Source organism: Monodelphis domestica, chromosome 8, assembly GCF_027887165.1.
Source record: "Monodelphis domestica isolate mMonDom1 chromosome 8, mMonDom1.pri, whole genome shotgun sequence".
NCBI classification, from domain to species: Eukaryota; Metazoa; Chordata; class Mammalia; order Didelphimorphia; family Didelphidae; genus Monodelphis; species Monodelphis domestica.
In genome coordinates, this window is record NC_077234.1 from 188380655 (window position 1) to 188407851 (window position 27197).

Sequence of the window (27197 nt, forward strand, 5' to 3'; positions counted from 1 at the left end):
TCCTGAGGTTGCTGGAGTGAATGTACACACACAACAAACCCAAATCTACCTGTGGTGGTGTTTATAGGGCAGGGCTCTCCAGTCTTGGAGGAAATGCTTGTCTACTTCCTACTTTAATCACATCAAGCTACTCCTTCATTCCTGGACTCTTCCTCCTTGTCACTGCTTGATGGGCACTTGTCAGGGAGATGCCCCAGTGAAATGTCTGACCTCAGGCAGTTTCCAGGGCTGATGATTTTTCATGAGCAAAGGAGCCAAGAGGGGCTGCTGGTCTCTGCCAAATGCCAGGCAGCACTCAATCTCAATTGCAAAAGGAAGGCACTCTCCCCACTTGTTTTCCTCATTTTCTAACCAGATTAATGCTCTCTCCATCCCTGATTGTAAAAGCCATGGGAATCCAAGCAGTGAGCCTGTGCAAGGCTGGGGACACGGAGAGGACTAGCAGCAAACCTCGCTCAAGTTCACTGCTGTCCGTGCGAGGACATGCTCTCAGGACATCACTACCAGGATCAAATGATAGAAAGTCCATCACATTCTCCAAGAAATCCCTGCCATTCTGCCCACACCCTGTACTTATCTTTCTAGTTTACTTTTGTCTAGTCTTATGCAATTCCAGCCTAAGCAGCGGAAAGATAGCTCTTATTCCCATCTCCCTATAATGGGATTTGGGCATAGAACTTTAATTGGTGTTAAAGGGAACTGAGGGCCATAGCCTAGTGCCCAAAGATACACTTGAACTGAGAGGTAGGGCAGAAAATTCATTTGAATTCTTCTGAGCATGATGGTTCAGGAAAACCCCCAAAGAATGAACTGATCTGCCTGCTTCTTAATGAATTAGAAATCATTTACATGTGTGTGTGTGTGTGTGTGTGTGTGTGCGTGTGTGTGTGTGTGTACCTTTTGTGCTCTGTTAATGTATTCTTTTAAAAAAGGTTATTACTGCATTGGGTTGTTCTATCACAGCCAACTGGCAGGGCACAGCAGATTTATTCATTCAGCAAATTTATTCTTGCAGCACCACTCAAAATCAGCACACTCTATTATACAGCACAGGGCACCATTTGTGAAATTATTTATAGCCTTATTTAGAAATCTAAGCTTCTTTAAAGACTGGTGATATTATTGGCTTGTTCAAACTCTAGACTTGAAGGAAAGCAGTGATTTGACACGACTCAGTTCTGTCTTCCTGTCTCTGCTCCGAAGGTAGACACTGTTAAACCATTTCTTCCAGTTTGGCTTTGGCAAGGCTTGCCTTGGTGGATTTACAGAGCAGGACTTGGATTTCTAGATCTGACAGGAAATGCAAAACACAGAAAGTTCAGGTGGGAAAGCAGAAGGCTTTGCAATTAGTCAGTGAATTTGGGCTCTTGAGAGTCATACTAGTTACCAAGATACACAAGAGGGGAAAAAAATCATTGTTTCTTCCACTTGTCAGACTGATAAAAAAAACCAAAACCCAACAGGAATCATAGTCCATATGCTCCTTGGATACGATATTTAGTTTTGTCCCTAAATCCTCAGGACTGGTCATTTTCACAATGAAGGTTCGCCGAGTAATTTTCCAACCTGTACTCTGTTATTTAATACTTGCCAAAGCAAAATTTGGGGATTTTCAATTTTCTTCCAAGTTTAGGCCAATCCCTTTCTCATGTATTTCACATAAAAGACATAACAATAACAGAAGCTATTAAGGATCTGACTCAATAGAAGGCAGGTTTTTTTTTGAGGGCAGACACTTGGCACATACTACATGTATATTCATAGTTAGTAGAGTTATTTCAATATGATAGACTATTATAAAGGCAAGACTCCTAAATTGGCACAATAAATTCAATCTACAATATGACTAATCTCATTGCCTATAATTAATTTATCCTTACTTTGTAGGGGACTTTACATTTTTCTATCAAAACCACCACTTTCCCACTTTTGCAAGATGGAAATAAAGCATAATTGAATTTTCAAAATATTAAAAGCAGACAATCAGAATTAGATAACTGCATGCCCCTACTCAACTAATTTCCACTTCAAATGTCTGTAATCCCTGTCAGTCCTTGGCAATGTATGACATTCTGGAGTGAGAAAAAAGGCAATTTGCATGCCACATTTGCTCTAACAATTTACTAAATTAAGTGGCAAGATAGAAAAGGCTGGTTTTGATGAGAACCGTCTAAATAAGAGTAATCCAGAAATACCTTGTTTAAGTTACTATCAGAGTATGTGCCTAGTATCATGCCTAGCACATGTCAAGTCCGTGATGAATGTGGTTCTCAGGAAAGAATTAGTTAAAAAAAAAAGCAGTTTAGACAAGAGAATTCATTCGTCATCTTAGCATCTGTGTTTCTCCAATTTCTCTCCTTTACTTTTATGATATCCCTACTAAAAATCTCATGGCAGAGACCAGGGAATTTTGTCTTTGTCCAGGAAATGTGTTAGGATGACCCATGGCACTCATTTCCCCATTATTCCTGACCTCCCTTTTGCCTTGTTCTCCTTACTCGCCTCACCATTCCATGGATGCTTTTTTACAGGAGAAATATCCCAAAGGAGAACAATCAGTGTATATGGTACAGTCGCATGAAATCAAGAAAATTTCTATAAGCTTTTGAAAGAAGGAACTAGACCTCCCTATTGTGCTAGAAAAAGGTCTAGGCAGCCACTCACGAAACACATATGTATCTGGCAGGTAGAACAATTTCCCGTTTAGCCATGGAAGGGTGTAACTAATCTTGAATTAGACAATGCTAGGAGGAAGTGGTGATTCATCATGCAGGACATGAGTAACACTGCACTAGGAGATCTGAGGTTGTTCTATTAGAAGGGGGTGGAAAGCACTGCAGTAATGGTGGTAAGAAGTGGTATACGTCGTCTGTTATCTTAGAAGATGATCTCTGGAAAGATGGAGACTGTCAGATGCCTGCCCCAGGAAAAAAGACTATTGTGCAGAGAACAGGGAAAAGAAAGGGACTCTTCGTGACTCATTTTCATCTCTCTCTCTCTCTCTCTCTCTCTCTCTCTCTCTCTCTCTCTCTCTCTCTCTCTCTTATCCTCTACTCCTATCAAAATGGAATCATGAACAATATTTGGCCAACTGCCAAAGAAAATGTTATTTATGACTCGGAAAATTGGCAGACTAGATGGCGCAGTGAATAGAGCACTGGGCTTGGAACTGGGAAGACTCATCTTCGTGAGTTGAAATCAGGTCTCAGACACTTACTAGCCATGTGTCCCTGGGTGAGTCATTTGACTCTGCTTCAGTTCCTCATCTGTAAAATGAATTGGAGAAAGAAATATCCAACTGCCCTGGTATCTTTGCCAAGAAAGCCCCCAAGTGGGATCACAAAGATTTGGACATGGCTGAAACTACTCAATAACAACCACCATAAAAATTAGGTAGTTAGAATTCATAGCAATACAGAAGCTAAGAAGTGATGGTGAAGAAATGGTTTAGACAGAAGGAGGGAGGGAAGGAGAGAAGAATAGCCTTGTGAAACTCAGGCATCACTACAGACAATCATTTTTTCAGAATGACTCATTGTGAATCACAAAATCTTGGGCCAGAAAGGAAGTAAGAAATGCCATTAGGTTTACCATCATGCCCACTTTGATGGTCTCAACTAGAGGTACTCCTTGAGGGGAAGATGGGTTTCATTTTTGTCTTTTCATCCACATTGCAGGATTCACATAGTAGTTTCTTGACAAATGCTCACTGATTGAGATCTCAGGAAAGGGAAATTTACTAAATGCCCATCAACAATGCATTCCAATTTAAAATGGTCATTCATTCATTTGCCTAATGGAAATCTTGGATCTCAAATAAAAATGGTTTCAAAGCCCTTATTACAAGGGGCAGAGGCCAACATTAATTGGTCTCTCATCTTCTAGTACACAGATATGTTATTCTTTGATGGGGAAAGACTCTGGGCTAGAATATCAGAGAATAAGGACACTGCCAGGAACCATGCTGGCATGAGAGTGTAAGTGGGAAAGAAGCTGATTTGCCACCTGCTTACCCTATCTGGCTCCCACGTAGAATCTCCATACTGTTATAAACATTAAAGAAACATTTAAAAAATTAAGAGGAAAGATAACACAATGTTAAAAGGGAAGATGGAAAACCTCTGTTCATGGAACAAACTCCATCAAGTTATTTTCGGCTTTGCAAACTACATCTCACTTGGGTGATGGAATCGAGACATTGACATGAGAAGAATATTTTCATGCCAACTTGAATTTCATTTGGCCAGCCATTTCCCTGGTAAAATTTCAAGAGTGGGAAAGGGCAACACAATCAGCTCAGTATTTCACAAGTGGCTTCTCAACTGAACCTCTAGGCAGAAGGCACTTGAAGAAAAGGTCTCCAAGAGAATCAGGGCTCCCTTAGAGTTCACTCACTAAGCCTGCAGGAAAGACTGCGGAGAAGCACATTTAACTCCCTCTAGATGAAGATCCTTCTTCAGTGGGCCAGAGGGCATATGAAAGAGATCTAAAGTTTAAATAAAATACCTTAGTGATCAATTATTTCTAAATTTCCATTACTTCAAGCAGTTTAACCCTTGAACTAGAAAATCATGTCACTGTTGTTTTTCTTAAAAAGTTTTTGGCTGCCAATGGAGAATTGGATGTCTTAATATAACATTGAAGCAGGCTTCTTGTCTTGAGTACAGATAACCAAAATTGGACCCTTAGAGGAGAATCAAACAGAAATATCAACATCTTCCAGATGATCAGTATGCAAAGGACACTAGCATAGGCATTCAGAGGGGATGTGAATTATAAAAACCTTACAACTGGAAAGAAATTTATGCACTCTCTAGTTCAATCCTGTCAATCATTAATACTGTTTGTAATGGCCATAAATGGCCACCTATCTTCTACTGGAATATTTCCACTGACAGGGAACTTGCTCCCTTCCTAATAATGCAATAACAACGATAAATAATATAAAATAATAATGTAACATAAATAAATAATAATGATGATGATAAAATAATAACAATAATAGCATTTTTATAATGCTTTAGGGTTTGCAAAGCACTTTATAAATATATTTCATTCTCACAATAACCCTGTGAGGTAGGCGATATTATTAGCCTAATTTTATAGAGGAGGAAATTAAGCAGACAGAAGTTAATTAGGTGACTTGGCCAGGGTCACAAAGTTAGTGGGTATCTGAAGTCAGATCTTAACCTGGATCCTCTTGACTTCAGATCCTAGTTGTCAATGGAAAGCCCGTTATACTTTTTGGACAACTTTCTGCCTCCCTTTAATTCCTCAAAAATATGGCCAGCTTGTTCAATGGATAGAGCACTGGGCCTGGAGTCAGGAATCCTGAGTTTAAATTTAGCTTAAGATATTTACTTACTGTGTCACTCTGGACATGTCACTTAACCCTGTTTGTGTCATTTGCAAAATAAGCTAGAGAAGGAGATAGGAAAGCACTCCAGGATCTTTGCCAAGAAAACCCCAAATGGGGTCACAGAGAATTACACATAATTGAAATAACTGAACAGAATAATTCCTCATCCATTTATCCTAGTCCCACCTTCAGTCCAATTCTACTCCAAACATCAAACCTTCAAATATTTCGACAACTAGCATAAATCTTTTCTTCTTCAGAATACTATCCTCAGCTCTTTTTGAGCCCCCACTCACCTTTCTCCTTCCTGGGAAAAAAGCTATTGCACATCTAACCTGAATTTCCCTTTGGGCCTGGTGACATGGGGCATTCTCAGCTATGTTTGTATTGTTTGGCTTGAAACATTTCCCCCTTTCTTTTTCTCACACAAAAGACGTCATTGGACAAGGGGGTGTGGTCCCGTGACAGAACTAATTGTGGACTATGTTTTTTTACTTCTTAAGCACTTCAAATATCTGTGATTTCTTCAGGGTGAATATCTCTTAATCTGATAGCATACAGCCCTTCCACGACTTAATATACAAAATCCACAACATGCCCAGAAGTCAACCTTCTGTTGATGGATCACTTTTTAAAATTCTTGCTCTCTGTCTTAATATCTATTTCTAAGATAGAAGAGCAGTAAGGGCTAGCCAAATGGGGTGGCGTGACTTGCCTAGGGTCAAACTAGAAAGTTTGAGGTCAGCTTTGAACCCAGGTCCTCCTGACTCATGTTTAGCATTCTATCCACTGTGCCACTTAGCTGCCCTTAATGATGAACCATTTCAAACATAACAAATTTAAAAATACATTAAATAAATTAAAATGTAAAATAAATCAATACATTTCCAAAATAATTTAAATTTCAAATGTACCATTTTGAATAAAACTTAAATTTTAAACATAACTTTAAAAGCTTTAGATGACACTGTAAGAAGGAGCACCACATTTAATTAGATTCAAATGGGAAGAGTATTCAATTTCAATGTAAAGGACATGGCTTCAGATCTTCCCTTTGTTCCTTAGTCCATAAGTGATCTTGGGGGGAAGAAAGCATTTGTCTTATCTAGACCAGTTTCCACTTTTGTAAAAGAGATGTGTATGTTGTGAGGAGAGGTAGTGGTGGTAGTAATGATGATGGTGTCTATATCCCTTAACTCTGATGCTGTTCAGTTATTTTTAGTTGTGCCTGACTCTTCATGAACTCACTGGAAATTTTCTTGGAAAAGATACTGCAATGGTTTGCCATTTCCTCCTCTAGCTCATTTTACAGATAAGGAAACTGAGGCAAACAGGGTAAAGTGATTTGCTCAGAGTCACAAACTAGTGTCTGAGGCCAGGTTTGAACTCATGGAAGTGAGTCTTCCTACTTCTAATCTCACTCCTCCATCCACTGTACCACCTAACTGCCCTATTCAGAGCCTCTAGAAATGCCTTCCTGGCTAGGCAGTATATCTACCCTGAGGCAGGGTATAGGGCCCAATATCTGTGTAAGTATGGGCTATTAAGTAGGACTCCAACTAAAACAGCCCTCAGGAAGAAAAAAAGAATCACTTCCTATGTAGAGATTATAAAAAGATCCAAGCTAGAGTTCACAAGTAACTCAAATTCATGGGCCAGGAAGATGAGAAAAGAACCCGAGATTAATTGGTGGAAAGTCAAGGAAATTATGTCCGAACAGGGGTTCTTACCTATTTGTGTGTCATGGGGCTAGTCTAGTAGTTGGGTAAAACTTGGGGACTCTCTTGAAAAATATATTTTATTTTATTATTTATATTTTTGAGCCCTTACCTTCCGTCTTGGATTAATACTGTGTAAGGGCTACGCAATGGGGGTTAAGGGACTTGCCCAGGGTCACACAGCTGGGAAGTGTTTGAGGCCAGATTTGAACCTAGGACCTCCTGTCTCTAGGCCTGACTCTCAATCCACTGAGCTACCCGGCTGCCCCCCCCCCCAATATATTTTAAATGGGAAAAATGCATTTGATTACCAAGGAAGCCAATTATATTGAAAGTTACCAAAATAGTTTTCAGAAATTCATAAATCCACTTGTTTTGCCATTTCCCCAATGGATGGGCATCCCATCAATGTCCACGAATTTGCCACCACAAATATAACTTCTATAAATATTTTTGAACATACAGGTTCTTTTCCATTTTCTGAATCACCTCAGGAAACAGGCCTAACAGTGTTGTGACTGGGTCATATGATTGTGAAAAAATAAAGTTGAATCTTAAGTAATGGTTAACAGGCTAATTTTTTTTTAATCATGGAAAGGACTACATGAAGTTATGAGGGGTGAAACAAGCCGAATCAAAAGATTATATACAGCAACAGAAATATTGTTTGAAGAGTGACTTATGTATGTTCACCTCCAGAGAAAGAACTGATAAAAAGAAACAAACAAGACATAGTTTTATACATTGATGTATGTGTGTATATACACATATATCTTTTTGTGAAATGATGTCTTGTCTAATGCAGAGAGGGGAGAGAGGGAGGGTTTTAACCTGGGAATTTTGGTGTAACAAATAAATTCAAAATAAAAAAAAACTATTAACATACCTCAGTTTGAGGTTTCTACCCTGGAAGTAGAATGGCACAAGGTTGGCTCATCTTGGCTTATGGTGGCATGCTAACCGCAGCTCCATACTTATATGCAGATAGGAGCTGGCAGAACTTGTGCTTTCTTGGCATTATCTTTGAGAAGCCAAGGTCATCTCCATGGCATGATGGGGCATAAGGAGATAACAATTTTTTTTACCTTGATCTTTTAGAAAAAACTCTTATTTTTTATATTGATTAGTATTACCCTTATTCTTAAATATATCTATTACCCAGGGAGTCATCCCATATAATACTACTTAAAAAAAGAGAGAGAAAAAAGGGTAGTTCAGCAAGATGAATCAATACACCAACTGCTGTGTGCTAAATCTATAGTTCCCCAACATTGCAAAGAGGAAAGTGTGTTTTCTCATCTCTTCTCCAAGGCCAAGCTTGGTCATTTAAATTACAAAGTATTTACTTTCATGTTCTTTCTTTTGTACTTACAATGTTAGAGCTACTATGTATTTTGCAGGTTTGGCTTTCTTTACTCTGTATCAGTTCAAATAGATCCTCCTGACACTTCTCTGAATTCCTCATACTGGTCATTTCTTATAGCAGTTAATATTTCTATCATCATATTCATGTCCCACAATTTGTTTAACCATTCCCCTATCTATCACAAAAATGCTGCCGGACATTCTGAATCCTGATCAGATGCTACATTCATAGTGGGCGACCATGGACAAAAGTGTCCTGAGCAATAACCCAAACCTGTGACTGATATTGTGACCATGTCGCTCTGATCATACCAGTTAACCAGAAGTTACTATGCAATTCAGGACACTGACTGAGGCATTCACTGGTTCAGCCCAGAAAATGAGAAATTCCAGGCTGCGCTGGAATGTTGGGTGGACCTTCTGGAGCAAATTTATAAGGGAAGATGGACAAGAGAAGCACAGAATGGGCAAGCATAAATGAGAAGAAATCCATATAGTTGTAGGGCGAACCTACATTAATATAAATAGAGATGCATCATTGGAATATGCAGCCCGTAATACTTATCAGAGATCTTGTTCTTCTAGTACAACTTCTCCTCCTTCCTATTGTGCTATAATAATTCACACTGACACCGGATAATAATGAAGGGGGAGCTCCAAAGCTCACTTTCGTGCCCTCATTGATTTCTTTATCAAATCAGGGCTTCTTGACATACTATACTTTTCATATGACTACTCACATCATAAGCAGAAGGGCAAACATCCCACAATGGGGTTTAGTATCTGGGAGGTATGCAACCACACTATGAGGAACCATCGAATGGAAAATACTCTTTAACATCTGTGGCTCCGCTTCGGATTTCAAAGCAATTCTTTTGCTTGCGCAACTTCATAATCTTGGCATTTACCAAGCGCTTATGTTTTACTTAATCTGAAATTAGACAAGGATTTCAAACTTCACCACCAATCACCCTGGGATGGCTTTTCTGCTTTGGGGGAAGTGGGAAGGACTCTCCGCATATAATTCAGAGATGTTCAGCCTGTCTGTGGTTTAGCCCAATAGAAACAGATTATAAATCATTATCCTGCTCTTTCATTTTTGAATGACAAGTTAAAAAGAGATATAGACTAAAGAAGAGTACAGGAAAGTGGAACTGTAACAGGTTGAATGGTGAGACCTATTGACAAGTCAATGTGAACTTGGAAGAAGACAACATCTAATGGCGTGCCCCAGGACTGGACCCTGGGCCCTCTCCTACTCCATCTTTTAATCAATAGCATAGATGAAGACATAGATGCCATACCTATCAGATTTGTAGACCACATGAAGCTGGGAGGGATAGCTGTATCGCATGTGAGAATTAGCATCCAAAAAGATCTCAGCAGTTTTGGAACAATGAGCTGAATCTAACAAGATGAAATTTAATGGGGATAAAAGTAAAGTCCTGAACGTAGAGTTAAAAAAAAAAAAGATATAAACCATACAAGAACAAGATTGAATAGACAGCAGCTCATGTAAAAAAGATTTAAGGGTTTTAGATGACTTTAAGCTTAATATGAGTCACTGATATGACGCAGCTGTCCAAAAAGGAGATGTTAGGTTGCATCCACATACAGGGAGTTGGAAATCTGGCTGTTCTGTCCTGCTCAGCCTGCACCAGAAGGATGGTGTCAGTTCTGAGTGCTACACTTTAATAAGGTCAGTGATAAATTGGGAGATGTCCTAAGGAGGGAGACCAAGATGATGGGGAATCTTTAAATCATCTGATCATCAGTAGTAGAAAGAATACTGATTTGGAATCAGTTTACTTCTGTTAAATTTCACTTTAGCTATTACTACTGCTTGCATATTCTTGGGCAAGTGAATGAATTTCTCTGGGCTTCAGTTTCTACATTTATAGCTTAGCTAGATGACACAATAGATAGAATGCTGGGCCTATAGTCGGGAAGACTTAAGTTCAAATCTGGCCTCAGACAATCTCTAGTTATATGACTCTGGGAAAGTTACTAAACTTCTTTCTGCCTCAGTTTCTTCACTTGTTAGGTAAGAATAATAATAGCACTTATCTCCTCAGGTGTGTATGCTGATCAAATCATAGTATATTGGTAAAGTACTTAGTACAAAGCTTAGCACATAGTAGGTACTTAATAAATGCTTCTTTCCTTCCTTTCTTCCTTCTTTCCTCCCTAAAAAGGAGAGATTGTACTAACTGATCTATAAGGTCCATCGCAGATCAGTTAGGTAGTTTGCTGGATAGAGTATTTGGTGTGAAATCAGGAAGACTCATTTTCCTGAGTTCAAATCTGGTCTCAGACACTAGTTATGTGACCCTGGTCAAGTCAGTTAACCTCGTTTGCCTCGTTTCCTCATCGTTAAAAAAAAGCTGGGGAAGGAAATGAGAAACCACCATTCTGCGATGCCAAGAAAACCCAAAAGAGAGTCACAAAGAATCAGATGCAAATGAAGCAACTCAATAGCAACAAGATCCATTATACATACCAGTTCTACATCCTGTGACACATAGAAATGATTATCAAAGATCAACTATACTGAAAGCTAATATACAGAAACTCAACATCACAAAATCTATGAGTTGAAGTGACTTTCATGAGTCATTTAATCTGAATCATTGCTGAAGACAATTCCCTTGTAGAGTATCTTTTGCAAATAGTTAACAAAATACAGTTTGAAGGCTTCTAGAAAACCACTACCCCTTACTACCACTTCCTCCCAAAGCAGCCCCATTCTACCTTTGAACACCTTTTATAAACTACACATACTTTACGAATTTAAAGGTATTGCTGATTATTTTTGACTGGACTCTCGATTCATTAACATAGGAACTGCCTGGTGAGGAACCCCTCTACCAATCCCTATAGTACCCACCACCCTGCAATGCATAGCTTTAAAGAGTAGCCTGGGGCAATGAAAGGTTGAGACTTTTACAGGCACAAAACCAGTATGTTTTAGAAACAAGACTGAAGTTGGCTCTCTATCTACAAGGCTACCCTGCCAATAATGACAACCATCATTTAAGCGATTTCACTTTTATTGTGGAATATTTACCTATGAAATGTTGGAATAAAATGGAAGTCTTAAAAATGAACACCATCATCATCATCATCATCTCCAAAATAATATGGATTATTTTACATCCTCATGTACTCTTCATTAGCAATGCAGGGCACCGTGGTACTTTTACAACTATACTTGAGTATGCTTTTAGTCTACATTCAAGCTCATTACCAGCTGAAATTTTTCTTTCTGCTAAGAGACATCCCTTGTATTCTGCCCTCATTTTATTTTAGAACTAGGATATATAAATAAATGTAATTAACATTTATGCATTTGACATTATTAAGATAAGAGAACCAGAATTACTTTCTCTAAAGCCATAACTTATTATCTCTCTCTTGCTTCTTTTTTTTGGGGGGGGGGGGAACCTTCAAGGCAACTCAGAATGGGGTAATGGAAAAGAAAATAAGACAAAGTTAGGAAGAGCAGGGTTCAAATCCCACCTCAGACACTTCATAACTATGGGACCCTGGGTAAATTATTATACCTACCTCTGCAGGTCTCCCTTTTCTCTTCTATAAAATGGGATGGGCAATAATAGTATCTAAGGTTCTATCGAGCTCTAAATTTGATAATTTACCTACAGATTGTCTCTCAGGGAGTTACGGTCAGTGTCTGAAGTTAAGTCTCTATTCAAAGGACTTCAGATGAAGAAACATAATTCTTACTCCAAGAATTAAGGCCACAAAGTGGGGCTTTATCACAGAACCCAAGCTACTGGATAAGGAAACACTCCAATATCTGCATGGTCTGTGACATAGACATCAGATTCCAGGGCTGGTAAAAGTGGATTTAGTCTCTGATTGCGAAGCTGCTGCTGTTGTCCCTGCTATTGTTTCTCTGTGTTGATACTTATTACCCAACTATTAATAACTGTCTGATACAAAAATAAGGTCTTTTCTTTCTAATATTATTAATTAGCCCTAGAATATCTGACAATAAGAAAAGCAATTAGACAGCTAAATGAGTACCATAGAAAATTCTGACGGGTAGTAAGGTGATTCAGTGCATAGAACACTGGACTGGGAACTCCAAAAACCTTAGATCAAATCTCACCTCCAACATTCACTAGCTAAGTGACCCTAGATAAATCACTTAACCTCTGCCTGCCTCAATTCTTTCAAATGTAAAAAGGAAGTCATACTATCTCTCAGTTTTGTCATGAGATTCAAATGTACTTTGTAAATCTTCAAGCACTATATAAATACCAACTGCTGTTAAAACAAAGTTGAAAATGGAAAATTTGAGCAGGGTGATGAGGGAGGCATAGGTTTGAGAAAAACCCAAGAATTTTCAGAGTGGATCCAGGAACAAAAAGTTCTATGTCAGGTCCTTAACCATTTTTTTGTTTTGTTTTGTTTTATGGACTGCATTGTCAATCTGGTGAAGTCTATGGATTCCTCATGAGAAGAAAGGTTTAAAATGTACTAAATAAAATACATAAGACTATAAATGAAACCAATTATATTGAAACACACATATTTCATAATAATCTTTCCTTTATAACTATATTAAGTTTATTTCCCAAGGTAATCAGGGAAAAGGGGGAAAAATCATGTTCTAAAATATTTATAGCAACTCTCTTTATGGTGACAAAGAACTAGAAATTAAAGGAATGTCTAAACAAGTGGCGGTATATGATTGTGATAGAATGCTAATGTGCCATAAAAAATGGCCAAAAAATTATTTTAAAAAACATAGAAAGACCATTGAAGTTACAAAGAATGAAATGAGCAGAACCAAGAGAACATTATATATAGCAGTGATAGCGAACCTTTTAGAGATGGAGTGCCAGGCTCTGCTCCAACCTCACCCTGCAGACCCAATACAATGACTGTCCTCCTACCCAGAGACTGTGTGCCATGTCCCTCCTCCAAACCAAGTACCATACTCTGTGCTTCCCCTTACCCCACACAGGGGAAGGAGAAAGTGCTCCCACTATAGGGCTGGACAGAGGGGTGGGTGAAGTGAAGAATATCCTTAGGGAGTTTAGAAGGAAGAGGAGTGGCCTGAGCCCTTTGTTCCCCTTCATCCCAGTAGCCTGTGAGCTGCCCACCTTACTCCCTGTGTGCTTCCATTGGCTGCTGGGCAGAGGGATAGAGGTTGTGAAAAAGTGGAGAGGGGGAAGGGAGCAGCCCCTTCCAATTTCCTGCCTTTCTAGTAATGAACTGGGGGAGAGGGGCAGCCACATGTCCACAGAGAATGCTCTGTATGCCATCTTTGGCATATACCTGTGCCATATGTTTGCCATTACTGATATATATGCATATTTATATATATCAACAGAAATACTGTTTTAAGAGTGACTTGTTTATGTCTACCTCTAAAGAAAGAACTAATAAATAGAAATAAGTCAGACATAACTTGATATCTACATATCTCTTTTTAGTAAAATGATGCTTTCTCTAATGTGGAAGGGGAGGAGGGAGGGAGGGAGGGTAATTTTAAGGTAAGAAACTTAAATTTTAAGAATTATAAATTTTGTTAAAATTTATAAATTTCTACATAAGATTTCTTTAAAATTTTATGTATTTTATTTGATGCATTAACAATTTAAATACATGTATGTGTATATCTCTTGTTTAAAATAGCATTTATATACATATGCACATATATTTAACATTATATTTCATGAACCCCAGACTAAGACCCCAATTACAATGTGCTCTGGCCTGAGTTGAATGAGCAGGAGTGATGCTGTGAACTGTTGAGGCTCAGGAGGTTAGAGGGTCTGAAGCTCAGTAGAACTTTGAGGTGGCAGCAAAGGACAATGGAAAAGTGTATGGCAAATACTGGAGAATCTGAGAAAAGGGACAAAGGAAAAGAGTTTCTGGAATACTCTTATCTCTAGCACCTCCTCCCTTCTCAAACAAAAAGGCCGTTATTAAATGCTTCCTCTCTGCCAGTCACTGTGGATTCAAATATAGCAAGGAAATAGCCTCTGCCCTCAAAGAGCTTATATTCCATGGGCAGAGACTACATATACTCAAATAGATCCGAGCAAACAAGACACAGAATGAATATACAGAATATACAGAATTACACAAAGTAATCCAGGAGGGAAAGCAAGAAGGGGAGGGCAGGGGATCATCAGGACGTGCTTCATGAAGGAACTGCCATTTGACAGAGCACTGAAAGAAGCTAGGGTTGCCAAGAGGCTAGGGCGAACATTCCATACACACCTGTACAGAGAGTGTGGAGACGGAGTGCTGAGTTTGAGGAACAGCAAAATGACTAGTTTTTCTGCATTGCAATGTTTATAAAAGAGACTAATGGATAACAATAGTCTCCATATAGTTCATATTCCAAGGAAGCCGCAAGATTGGCTTTTATAGACTTTATGCCAGCCATTTTCCAAGAAACTAGAGGAAGTCTCATTTGGTCACAGAATAGTTGGTTTGCTGATGGATTGGAATCAAGGGGCAGGGTGAGTAGGAGCTGGGTGGCAACACGACTTTGCTATGCACACTGAATAGTCAGGAAACTGCTCAGATGGCAGCACCTTTTGGAAAAAACAAAGCAACAGAGTTGGTACAATTGAAAAAGATATCCGAAATACAGAAAATGCCAGTGGCTCCCCATCACTCCCAGAATTAAATAGGAAACCCTCTGTTTGGCATACAAAGCCCTTCCTAACATGCTCACCTCACACCTTTCCAGTTTCCACAACCCTTACTAAGTCTTGCCATCTGTCATCCACTGACACTGACCTCTTTGCTGTTCCTTGCACAAAATACTCTACCTCCCAATTTGGAGATTTTTTACTGATTTTCTCTCATGCCTGGAATTCTCTCCCTCCCCATCTCTGTCTCCTTCCCAACTAAAATCCCATTTTCTACACAAAGCGCTTCCCGATTCCCCTTAATGATAGTGCCTTCCCTTTATTGACTCTCTCCAATTTATCTTGTTCATATGTATTTTTTTTTGCACATTTTCTCCTTCATTAAAGCAGAAACTATCTTTTCCCCTTCTCTGTAGCACTTAGTACAGTGCTTGGTACATTATAGATGCTTAATAAATATTTATTGACTGACTGTGTCATACAAAATATATTGCCATCCCTTTCATCATTATAAAAGATGGAAGCAATATCTAAGACGGACAATTATTTCTTTTTGAATTTTATGGACTATGGTTTTAAAGCATACCTAAATGGTAATGATCATGTTCATTCTCACATATGCTAGGCAGGGGTTTATACAGGCTATTGATTGTCTATGATGGACTCAAAGCAAATGATATGAAGAAGAAATGTCACATTCATCAGCACCATCTCCATTCAGCTGGAGCCAAACAGGGACAGCAGCAATTACATGATGATTTCATTGACATTAGCATTGATTTTTGCATTCTGAAACTAAGATGTGAACTTTACAGCTCTCCAGCAGTAATCCTTCATTGTACTCACTAAGCAAGCTTGTGATGGCATTGACAGCCTGCTTTAGAACTGTGCTGATTAGCTCTGGGTGGGATCTGGGAGGTGGGGAAGGAGAACAGGGAGTTAGTTGTGGGGCTGGGAGCAATGAGCTGATTATTTGCTGGAAATCCAGATGAAACCTGTGCTTTTTCAAAAGCTCCAAAGTTCAAAGAATTCTGTTTCCCTTTCCTTTTCTTTGACTGCTATGCCATTTTTCTGTTTGGGGATTGGACTAGAAAGAAATCAGAAGGTGAGAAAAACATTGCTGATGACAGTAAAACTCTGAAACACTAGAAATTTCCCCCCTCAAGTTACGGTGCCAATAAAATATAGATATGAACTTATATGCCTCCAACTACTTATTCCATGCCAAAATGTCTAGAAAGGTGCTCTTTTTGCTAGGATGAATGATGAAGGCATCTTTTGGAATGAAAAATTGTGTGAGTGGGAAAAGTAATTTTATAAAGCCTATCACTTCTCTACTCCATGTCAAAAAAAAAGTTTAGAACTTTAGACACAAGGAACTCACCACTCTCAATCCTGCCTTTTACAGATAAGGAAGATATCATTTTGGTCATAAGAAGTTGTCACTTGCCCAAGATAAATGAAAAGGCTGCATTTAGATACAGAGGACTAGCTCCAGTATTTGTCTTAAGGCCATGGTCAAGTTACCAAAACTCATCCTCAGTTCCCTCATCTGTAAAAGGGGTATGATACTGCTTTATATTACGAAGTTATGAGTTGTTGTGAGAAAGTCAACTGATAAACCTTAAAGTAGTGTCCTAATAATAGTTAACAATCCTACTGGATGAAGAGTCGGCACCCAAATACCAAATCAATGGGTACAATTATACTTTCCATCACATCATCTATGCTTTCTTAAGCAATTAGTACAGAACAATGGAGTTTGAATACTTCCTGGAAGGGGGACAATACTGTCTGAAAATATGACTGAAACTAACTTGGAGTGAATGAGTTTCAGAACAAGAATATATTTTGATAAGGAGAGGAAAACCAATTTGAAAGTACCAGAAACTTAGGTGAGGTAAAAGGAAAAAAGACTAGAGAGACCCCAGATACTCATGATAATTTTAAAAGATAAAAATTAGTAGGATCAACCCTGTTAATAAAGATTGTGATCTCCTTAATGGCAGGGATTATCTTTTGTCTCTTTTTTTATCCCTAGCAATTAGCACATTGTCTTGCACATAGTAGGTGTTTAATAAATGTTTATTGATGGATTAAGAATAAACATTTTAGGGGGCAGCTGGGTAGCTCAGTGGATTGAGAGTCAGGCCTAGAGATGGGAGGTCCTAGGTTCAGACACTTCCCAGCTGTGTGACCCTGGGCAAGTCACTTGACCCCCATTGCCTAGCCCTTACCACTCTTCTGCCTTGGAGCCAATAGACAGTATTGACTCCAAGATGGAAGGTAAGGGTTTATAAAAAAAAAAAAGAATAAACATTTTGTTTTTATTTCTGTTAAATGAAACAATTGTTGGAAAATCCAATACTTTCTGGTCCTTACAAAGTCAATCAACTAATAAAAAAAATGGTGAAGATTGCTTTTTAATGTATACAGTGAAGTCAAGAGTAGAGGGACAGGGACAAGTGGGGGGGTTCTTGAACTGAGGGTTTCCTTTGTAATCTTGTTTCACAGATTGTTGTGGCCGAAGAATGAACTACCCAGAGGACCAGATTATTGGTGATGAGCATCATCAAACTTAATCTATCGCCCATCAAACCAATCCGTTATGCTGGTACTGGTGGTGTAAGACTATAAGTGAAATCAGCCTCTTTCCTCAAAGAGCTTATATTTCATTGGAGGAATGCAATATTTAGATGTATAAATATGTGAAAGGTAAATACCAGGTCATTTGAATGAGAGCACTAATGCTGAGGCGACTAGGAAAAGTTCTCACGTAGCATCTCAGATGAATTTGGGAGAAACTAGGGATGCTAAGAGACAGATGAGAAGAGAATGCATTCCTTACATGAGGGGTGTTTTGGGCAAAGAAATAGAGGGCAGGGTTTGGGAAATGGAAGGGAATATGTATTTCTACAGCTCCTATTATGTACTAAGCACTTTAACAAATATCATTTCCTCTGATCCTCACAAAAACCCTGAGAAGCAGCTGTTGATATCATTCTCATTTTAAAGTTGAGAAACCCAAGGCAAACAGATTAAGTAACTTACCCACAGTCACACAGCTAATAAATGTCTGAGGAAGGATTTGAACTCAGATCTTCCAGATTCGAAATCCAACACTATGCAGGCACACCTAGCTACCTTCTTGAAGAGCATGAACCATAAAGAGCTTGGTAGAATAGACAAAATTAAACTACAAACCTTCAGGAGAACATTCAATTCAGCCATTTCAGACTAGATATTGATGGAGTATTGGCCATTCTGCACATCTCTAATATCCAAACCCCTCCCCATCACAGTCTATTCTTCCTTCCTTCCCAAGGAATACCATGTAGGCTAGTTCAGTCCAGTTACTGGAACTGGGAAACTGCTTTGACAATGAAAGAATAAGGCAGGTTAAGAAAGTAAAAGTGAAGCAGTATCTAAAGATGAGACCCTATAAAGAACCTTGGACACTAAACCCTTCCCAACTTGTCTTCTCCTGGCTCCAAAGACTCACTGCTTACAATGGGAAAGCAATTTTGACTCACTTTTTTTTTCCCAAATAGAATTCAACCTGGCAAGAGTTTGGATCTGCTTTATGTGGGACAGATTAAGATTGGTGAGCCTCTTCACCTATAGGCTGGTTCCCTAATTTATAAGTGGAAATTTTCTACCTTTGAACTATGTTCCCCAGAATCCCTTTTGTATTTGCCAGAATTCTTCTCCTTTCTCCACCACATTGTGTGGTCACATTTTGTATATAGCTAGCTGAAACTCTGCCCACTCTCTCTCTTCTCTCCTGGCCTTGGCTTGCAAAATTTATCTAGTACCTATTCTTCTCTCTGAGGCTTAAAATTTTTTTTTAAAAATTCTATCCTTTGTGGTTGCCAAAAATGTAAGCTAAAATTAATATCCAATAACCCCAAATATTATATTTAATAAAAAATTTAATATAACTAAAATTTTAAAAGCTAGAATAAAAAGGGAGCTAACTCAAGCCACAGTTGCAAGAGAAGAGAGAGAATGGGCAAAATGTCAGTCAACTATATACAAAATGTGACCACGCAATGTGGTAGAGAGAAGAGAGAATTCTGGGAAATACAAAAGGAATTCTGTGGAATGTAATTCAAAGGTAGAAAATTTCCACTTATATACTAGGTAATTCATTCTTTGGACACAACACTCTATGAAACAAAAATACAATGGAGAGCCTAGGTCCAAGCAATACATGCACCCTTGCCCTCAATCTCCAATTTCATCTCATATAGTGATGGTGGGAAAGCAGTAGTCTAAATGTAAGACACTTTATCAGTCAAATTAAGGTAACAAGCACATATTAAAGACTTCCTAAGTGCCAGGTACTGTGCTAAACTCTGGGGATACAAAGAAATGCAAAAAAAAGCAAGGAATGGCGTAACTTTGAGGCTGGGGGAGAGATAACTTAAAGATAGATATAAAAGACATGTATCCTATTAGAAATATACCTATATTTACACATGTATACCTCTATGCATATAATATATATTCTCTATATATGTAGATTACTCTCTCTGATATTTCCATATTTCCATCTCATATATGTATAAAGAGATATATTATTGATATAGATATCTGATATTTCTATCCAATGTCTTATATGTATATATAGGTAGATATCTTTTGTGTATATATAACACACATACACTATATATATATGTGTATATATGTATATAATATTTGCCCTAAATACCATATTACATTAGGTATTACACATACATATGTGAATCTATGCATGTGGGCAGGAGTATATATAATTGGAGGTAATCTCAAAGGGAAGTCAATAGCAACTGGGGGAACCATGAAAAGGCTTTTGCAGAAGGTGAAGTCTGAGCTAAGACTTGAAGAAAACTAGAGAAGCGAGGAGGTGTGGGAGATAGCAAATAAATAGGCAAAGCGTCATGCGAAGGGATATGGCAAGGATCATCAAGAAAGTCAGTGTCATTGCATTGAAAAGTACATAAAAGGAAATAAAGTATAAGGAGACTGGAAAGGTGAGAATGGAAAAGGATGTGAAGGGCTTTAAAAGCTAAAGAGAAGATTTTGCATTTGATCCTAAAGGTGATAGAGAAAGGTTGGAGTTCACTGAATGAGGAGGGGACATTGTCAGACCTGAGCTTAGATTAATATGGCAACTGAGTTCAGGAGAGACTGGGGTAAGATGGGGGGCGGGGGGAGCTTGAAGAAGGAAATGAGCCAGAAGGCTACTGTAATAGTCTAGGCATGATATGATGAGGGTCTGCACCAGGAATGAAAACATGTGGGTATACTAATGGAAGGAATGAATTATATCCATCTTGACATTCTCACTATAAATCAAACTGATAAATGAGATAAAAGGGACTTGTAGCTGAATGGGAGAAAAGCACACAGATTTTCCTTGGAGTAGCAAATGAAGGGGCATTGATGTTGGATTTATCACATATCTAAAAACAATGAGAAACATCATTTGATAGGACCTTTGGTCATCTTGTAGTATAGTCAGGAACATCTGAAAAAAGATAACCCTGAAGATAAGAGCTTTTGCGCCAAAATCTATAGCAAAGGATGAATAAGTGGGAAAATTTTGTCAAGAACTTGATAAGATCCTTTACATTAAATTAATATATTTTAGGTTTAGTTTTTTTTCAGTGAGCATAGGGAAAGGAAGACAATGTTAGAAAATATGATCTCGGTGTAAGAAAGGAAAGTGTCCCAAAGGTGTATAGATCGACTACTCAGAAATTTTACAACAATATACCATGAACACTGTTTTTTCAGGAGGAGACTCAGGAGATACTAGTCATGATGAGTAGAAAATACTATCACAAAATTACATATATTATATGTATTCTCATCATAATAAAGCTTTCATGAGCAAGATCAAGCCACATGCCAAGGGTATCCTTAAGGAAATATGAAAAAGAAAATGATTTTTATCGCAAACTAAAAGGCATTAGGAATACAACATCCTGCTGAGTTGATTGTTGATTATAAAACAATATCTGATGAAAGTTCTTGACATATAGCAAAATAAAACAGTCTTAAAGGCTCTTCTCCAACAAAGAGTATCACATATATGTTAAGACCATATAAGATTCTCTGAAAAATTAAAACACAGAAATAATGTTTCTTGATGACATTCTGATACTGAGGTCAATTGAGGCATAATATAGAAGGACACTCCTTCACACACAAGTGTCTTTGTGCACACTCATCTATCATAGATGAAAACGCACAAAGATAATCGTCATCCTCGGTTACCGAGAGACTACTACTACTATGCTTGCTAAAGAGCTTTGCTAAAAAATCATGGTATATAGATTATTACAAAATGTCTAAAAGTAAATGGTGTTCCTTAGAGGTACTAAGTGTGAAGACATTATTGTGATGATTACATACCTTAAAATGTCTTCAGAAGCATCTTTGATTATTCAAAAGATAGGTCTAACTATTCATATAAGAAAAAATAGACAAAAATGCTCATTTTCTAGATCATAATATACCATTGGTTGGCTAACTCATAGAAACAGACTATACACATGTTTGGTTATATTTTAATGAAATAATAAAATATAGATTCCCAATGTAGAAGTCATTTTTAAAATCAGCATCTATCTACAATCAGACCAACTTGTTAAGCAAAGGGCAAAAGAAAACAAAAATGAGAACAGGATAGGCAATTAAAACTACTTCAACTTGACCTATTCAAAAGAGTAATTAATGCATGAAGATGAAAAATGAACCAAAGAATAGATATCAACACAGACTACCATATAAGAAAGGTTTATACACACATACACACACACACATACACACACACACATACACACACACACACATCAAGAAGACTACATTTACCAAATGGAGAGATTTGACAGATGAGGGCAACAATGCTTTAGAATACAAATGAATTTGGAAAATCTCAGCAGAAAATTCTGAGCAGCTTTAAGTTATAAACAGTGAAAGTAATATTGGAAAAGTAAGTCTACAGAAAGCTGTTGGAGGCCCACCCAAATTAGATCACTGAGTGTATTTTAAGAAGGAACTAGGAAAATGGCAGATGCAGAAAGGATAAGTTCTGTCAAGATGACTAACACTGAACTATTTTATTCATCAATGATAATAGTGTTACTGCAGTAAACTCTAGAATCATAGTCCAATGCCACACAACAGGAAGGAGAAATAGCCCTAAAGGAAAAAAAATAAAAGATACCCAGAATAGCTGAGCTAGTCCAATTATACATGTAAGAGATTGATGCTGGATGAGGCAATTTTGAGGGAAGTAGATCAATTCTCAAGCTATTTGAAAAAAGAAGATAATAACACTTGGAAAACAAAGTCAAGGGCAATCAAAAAAATCAATCACTATCCAAAAAAGGCAACTGAGAAAATAACAATGATTATGAATCCATATACTTTCATTTTTGTTGCTGCAAAATCTAGATGAGAATAATTTATATCATTATTGAAAGCTTCTAGCAAAGTTATCTAAGATGGCAAATCATGGCATATTGTCATATATGATATAAGATTAAAATTAATATCCAATAACTCCAAGTATTATATTTTACAAAGTTTATTAATAACCACTCAAAATAGGAGAAATTAAAGAGAAAAAGTAAAAGCCTTAGTAAAAAAACATATAAGTAAAATACTCCTGCCTGACACCAGCTAAGATCCTGGGAAAAAAAGACTGGGTGGACCTACACACTTTATCCTCAATGTGTAAGGACATAATGTGAGAAGGAAAGTAGGAAACTGAGAAAGATAATTCTGGGAAGGAAAATTCTAATTACATGATGAAGAAATAAAGTTGCAAGTAATCAAAAAGTCAATGGGAATGGAGAGCTGGGTTTGAAAATGTATCATGGAAGAAAGTTGTGGCTGGAAAATAAGGTAGATTTGTCACCCAATATGGTCAAGTGATAACCAATAAATAGTTTCTATCCAGGCAAAGGAAAGCAACTAGAGACAGGACTCCAGGATGTCTTAAGAAGCCCTGTGGTAGATTTTTAAGCTAACACGGACAAGGTTAAGAATGCAAAGGTATGGGTCGATGGTCAACTGAATAGTTAGAGAAGTTGCCACCCTGATTACATCTTCAGTTCACTTGATGCCCTGAAACATGGATGATATGACCTTTGCTATTCCAAACCCTCAGAGATCAAATCATCCTTGATAGCTAAGTTTTCTACAGCTGATGGTTTATTTTCTTCAACATCAAAATTTTACTTTAAATTTTTAAACAATTCATATGAAAATAAACTTAGCTGGACTGTTGTCTATACTTTATTGGCATTTTAATACAGGAGAGATATTTTAACCTTCATTTTGTCACCATTAATTAATCAGGTATTTATTCATTTAGTATTTATTATTTACCAGGAATTATGCTAGACACTAAGGCTAAGAATAAAAAGAATGAAATAATTCCCACTTGCAAGCCGCTTACATAAAATTATTATTATTATTATAATTATACCAAGGCCCACAAGGTCAACTGAAGTGAACAGAGATAGTGCACAATATTACAAAAGAGTTGTGTTTTTTAGGTCATTTTTGATTTGTATCATTTTCTGTCTTCTCTTTCTCTAACAGAGGTCACATATGACCTCTTAATTGGCAAATAAGATGATTTTTTTTTCTTTTTGTTGCCAGAGAGGACTTTTATTTGGGAGATGTTAAGTATTAGAGGGCAGTGAGAACCATGCAAAATTTTTAAATGATCAATAAAGGATTTTTAAAAAATGAGAATGTTCTCTTTTGTAAGTATTCTCTTATTTTTCTTGACCCATCAATGCCATTTTACAACTTTCTTTCTCAAATGTTCCTCTCCTTGATTTCTCCTTATTTCCTTCCTTCTCATTCAGAGTACTCTTTCTCTATTTCATTCAAGGCTTTTTCATCATAAAATTCCTATGCATGTGTGGTCCCCATATACTAGACCCACTTTCCATCTTTCCCTCCCCTCTCCCTTTGGTGATTTCATCTGTTTCCATGGTTTCAGTGATCACTTCTAGTCATGATTCTCAAATCAATAGAGCCAGTTCATTTAAAAAAACCCTTAACTTGTCTTAGAATCAATACTGTGTTTTGGTTCCAAGGCAAATAATAGAGTCAAAAGTTCTCAGTGTAATACTTGGCACATAGTAGGTATTAAAAATGCTGATCTATTTCCTTTCCTAAGTGTTTACCATTTTTTAAAGTTGATTGAGAAAACACTCATTTTCACAACAACCTTGCAAATAGGTGCTTTCATCATTTTGTAGTCCAACAAACTGAGGGAAGCAGTGATTAAGTGACTTGCCAGTTTATAAGAATCTAAGACTGAATTTGCACTAAGGTCTTTCTCTCTCCAGACTCAGATCCCTTGCACTACTAACCACCTCCAACTATTTGGAAGACACAGTGAACTCAAAGACAGAAACAAAAATGGTTTCTGCCCTCAGGAAGCTTTAATCTTACTAGAATCAACACAGGAATCTCTTGATTCTCACCAGCCTCCCCCTGTCCCCAGCCATTTGGACATCTTTCTTTCCTTAATGTTCCTTGTCAGTTGTTCCTTCTACTGATCCACACAATGCCCTTAACAAAATCCACTTGCTACTAATTTGCTTCTGGCTTAGACTCCTGGAAACTCCACTTGTGTCTGTAAGTAAATTATCCAGATCACATTAATGTAAGGACTTCATGGAGTTTTTTCCTATTCTTGCCAATGTATTTTTTTTTTACTTTGGGGATTCTACTAGGTTCCGATACAGTTCTCTATACATGAGGTATTACTCTCCACAAGCCTGGAGAGGAACCCTCCCACCTCATTGCCACATTTCGGGAAGGTGAGATGTTGCTCCCATAGGATTAAAGAAATTTAGAGTAAGAGAGGAGGGGGCCACATGAGCCTTGTCACTGTCACTTCTAGGTTGACCACTGTGGTGAGAAATTCCTGCATTCATGAATTTAGAACTGGAAGACACACAAGAGTCCATTACACCCAACCCACCCATCTCATTTCACAGATGAGGAAACGAAGGCAAAAAAGAGTAAATAAAGTGGCATTTGAACTCAGGCCTTCCTTAATAGGTATAAGAAGGAAGGAAAGACACTCAAATGTGCTAATTTTAAAAAGTTGAACCATCTCTCATTGGCTGGGTTGAATATCCAGGTAGAGTAAACAAAGTTGTCATATGCAAACTTTGCTATTTACAAAGCACTGTACATTTGACTCTACAATATTATAGCTCTAGATAAAAGCAGGGGAATTTTTTTAAACCAAAACTTTAGGGTAGATAGGTGGCTCAGGGGGTAGAGAACTAGGCTTGGATATGGGAGGACCCAGGTTCAAAATAGGCCTCAGATATTTTCTAGCTGTTTGATGCTGAGCAAGTCACTTAACCCCAATTGCCCAACCCTTACCTCTTTTCTGCCTTGGAAATTATACCCCATTCTAAGACAGAATATAAGGGTTTTAAACCAATAAATAAAAAGAAAACAAAGCTTTATCTGATAGGAAAGACATAGAAGAATCATGGGGGATATTTTGGTAGCTTTCACTGAATGAAGTTTAAGATTATTCTTATTTATTCAATGAAATTAGCCAGAGTTCATATGAGGTGATTATTATTTAGCCATCATTCACTTAAAAATCATCTCTTAGACTATGTCCATCAAAAAAGATATTCCCATAGACTTGATCTCTAATCAGGGCTATTTAACTTTCTTCAATTTTACTCTAATGTCATTCCTTTTAGGAAGTCCATGTTCTGAAATAAGAATGCAACTATTGGAGCTTTAATGCAAAAGGTAGACATTAGACCCAGGAGATAGCATCAGGCTTGTCCCATTGATTCCACCTTAGCTTTCCTAACAGAAGTTCTCTTGATTACATCTCCATGAACTGGTATTTTCAATGTAACTTATTAGAGAAAGAATTTAAGAACATAGTCATTATGGAATACAGATCATCAGTTCGTGAAGAGATGCTAACATGAGAACATTTCCCTAATATCCCTCCCATTGAAATTAATCAATCAATAAATATTCATCCGGAACCCACAATCATGGCAGGTGTTGTACAAGGCACCAGAGAAATAAATACAAAGAAGGGAAAAAATCCCTATTGGGTAGAAGCATCTGTGACTATTACATGATGAATAGGATGACAGGCTAAACATTTCACATTTTAGAAGGGATACAATTCAGAAATAAGAAACTTCTGACTGTTACAACAATGATATGCTACAACAATGATACAACAATCAATACTCACTTCACCTAGAGGTATATTGATGAAGAAATATATACATATGCATACACATTCATATAAACATGCATATGCACACACACACACACATATATATGCATACAAAAGGAGACAGAGAACTACATGAATGGCAACTCTTTAGTGAAATTACTTAGGCAATGCCTAAGAGTAGCCTAGATTGGAAATGTTATATTTTTCTTATCTAAATCACAAAATAAATTATTTCATTTTGCCATAGTCTAGGGTCTTCCTTTCCCTTCCATATATCTGCAAACCATAGACTGCATATCCTATTTAAAATACACATTAGCCCAGGAATTTCAGGTGAACATTTAATCGACTAATTTGTTATCAAGCAGCATGCATTTTTCAATTTTACACTGGAATCAAACAATTTCATCTCCCGGAATAGGCTTGCCAAATAATATAAAATGTGATCCCAATATTTCAGGTTGTGATTGTCTTGACATTAAATAACTTTCTAGGCTGATAACAGCCTCTGGACCCCATCAGTGGGTATTCCTATTTCCTGACAGTTAGCTGCAATGAATTCCCTTTAAGCATCCATAGTAGTGTGGCTAGCATGCATAGCATGTACCTTCTTGCTTGGAGAAATCTGTCAGGCACGATAGAAAATCGCAGTTGCTGCACGGACAAGGGCATATCAAATATGCAGAGACAAAGGGAAACCCACCAGTTCTCTATCTCCCCAGGCAGAGGTCCACATCCTGCTGTGGTTTATGAGTGACAAATGAGCCTGCCTGTTCCTGGCGGTCTACCTTTGCAAAAGCAGAATATGGTCCCAATAGTGGGCAAATTATCATTGTGCAGGGTCCTATTCCTGGCCCCGGGGG

The 27197-nt window shown here is 37.7% G+C and overlaps 1 protein-coding gene and 1 long non-coding RNA gene across 5 annotated transcripts in view; both read right to left on the reverse strand.

Annotated features, from left to right (window-relative positions):
• Positions 1 to 27197, reverse strand: part of SH3RF3 (SH3 domain containing ring finger 3) — a 629698-nt gene that overhangs the window by 344331 nt on the left and 258170 nt on the right. The gene's annotated exons all lie outside the window — the stretch shown is intronic.
• LOC130455916 (uncharacterized) overlaps positions 986 to 27197 on the reverse strand; it is a 131216-nt gene continuing 105004 nt past the window's right edge. Inside the window, exon 2 of the long non-coding RNA XR_008914193.1 lies at positions 986 to 1290. This is a non-coding gene — a long non-coding RNA (uncharacterized LOC130455916). The remainder of the gene's footprint in view (positions 1291 to 27197) is intronic.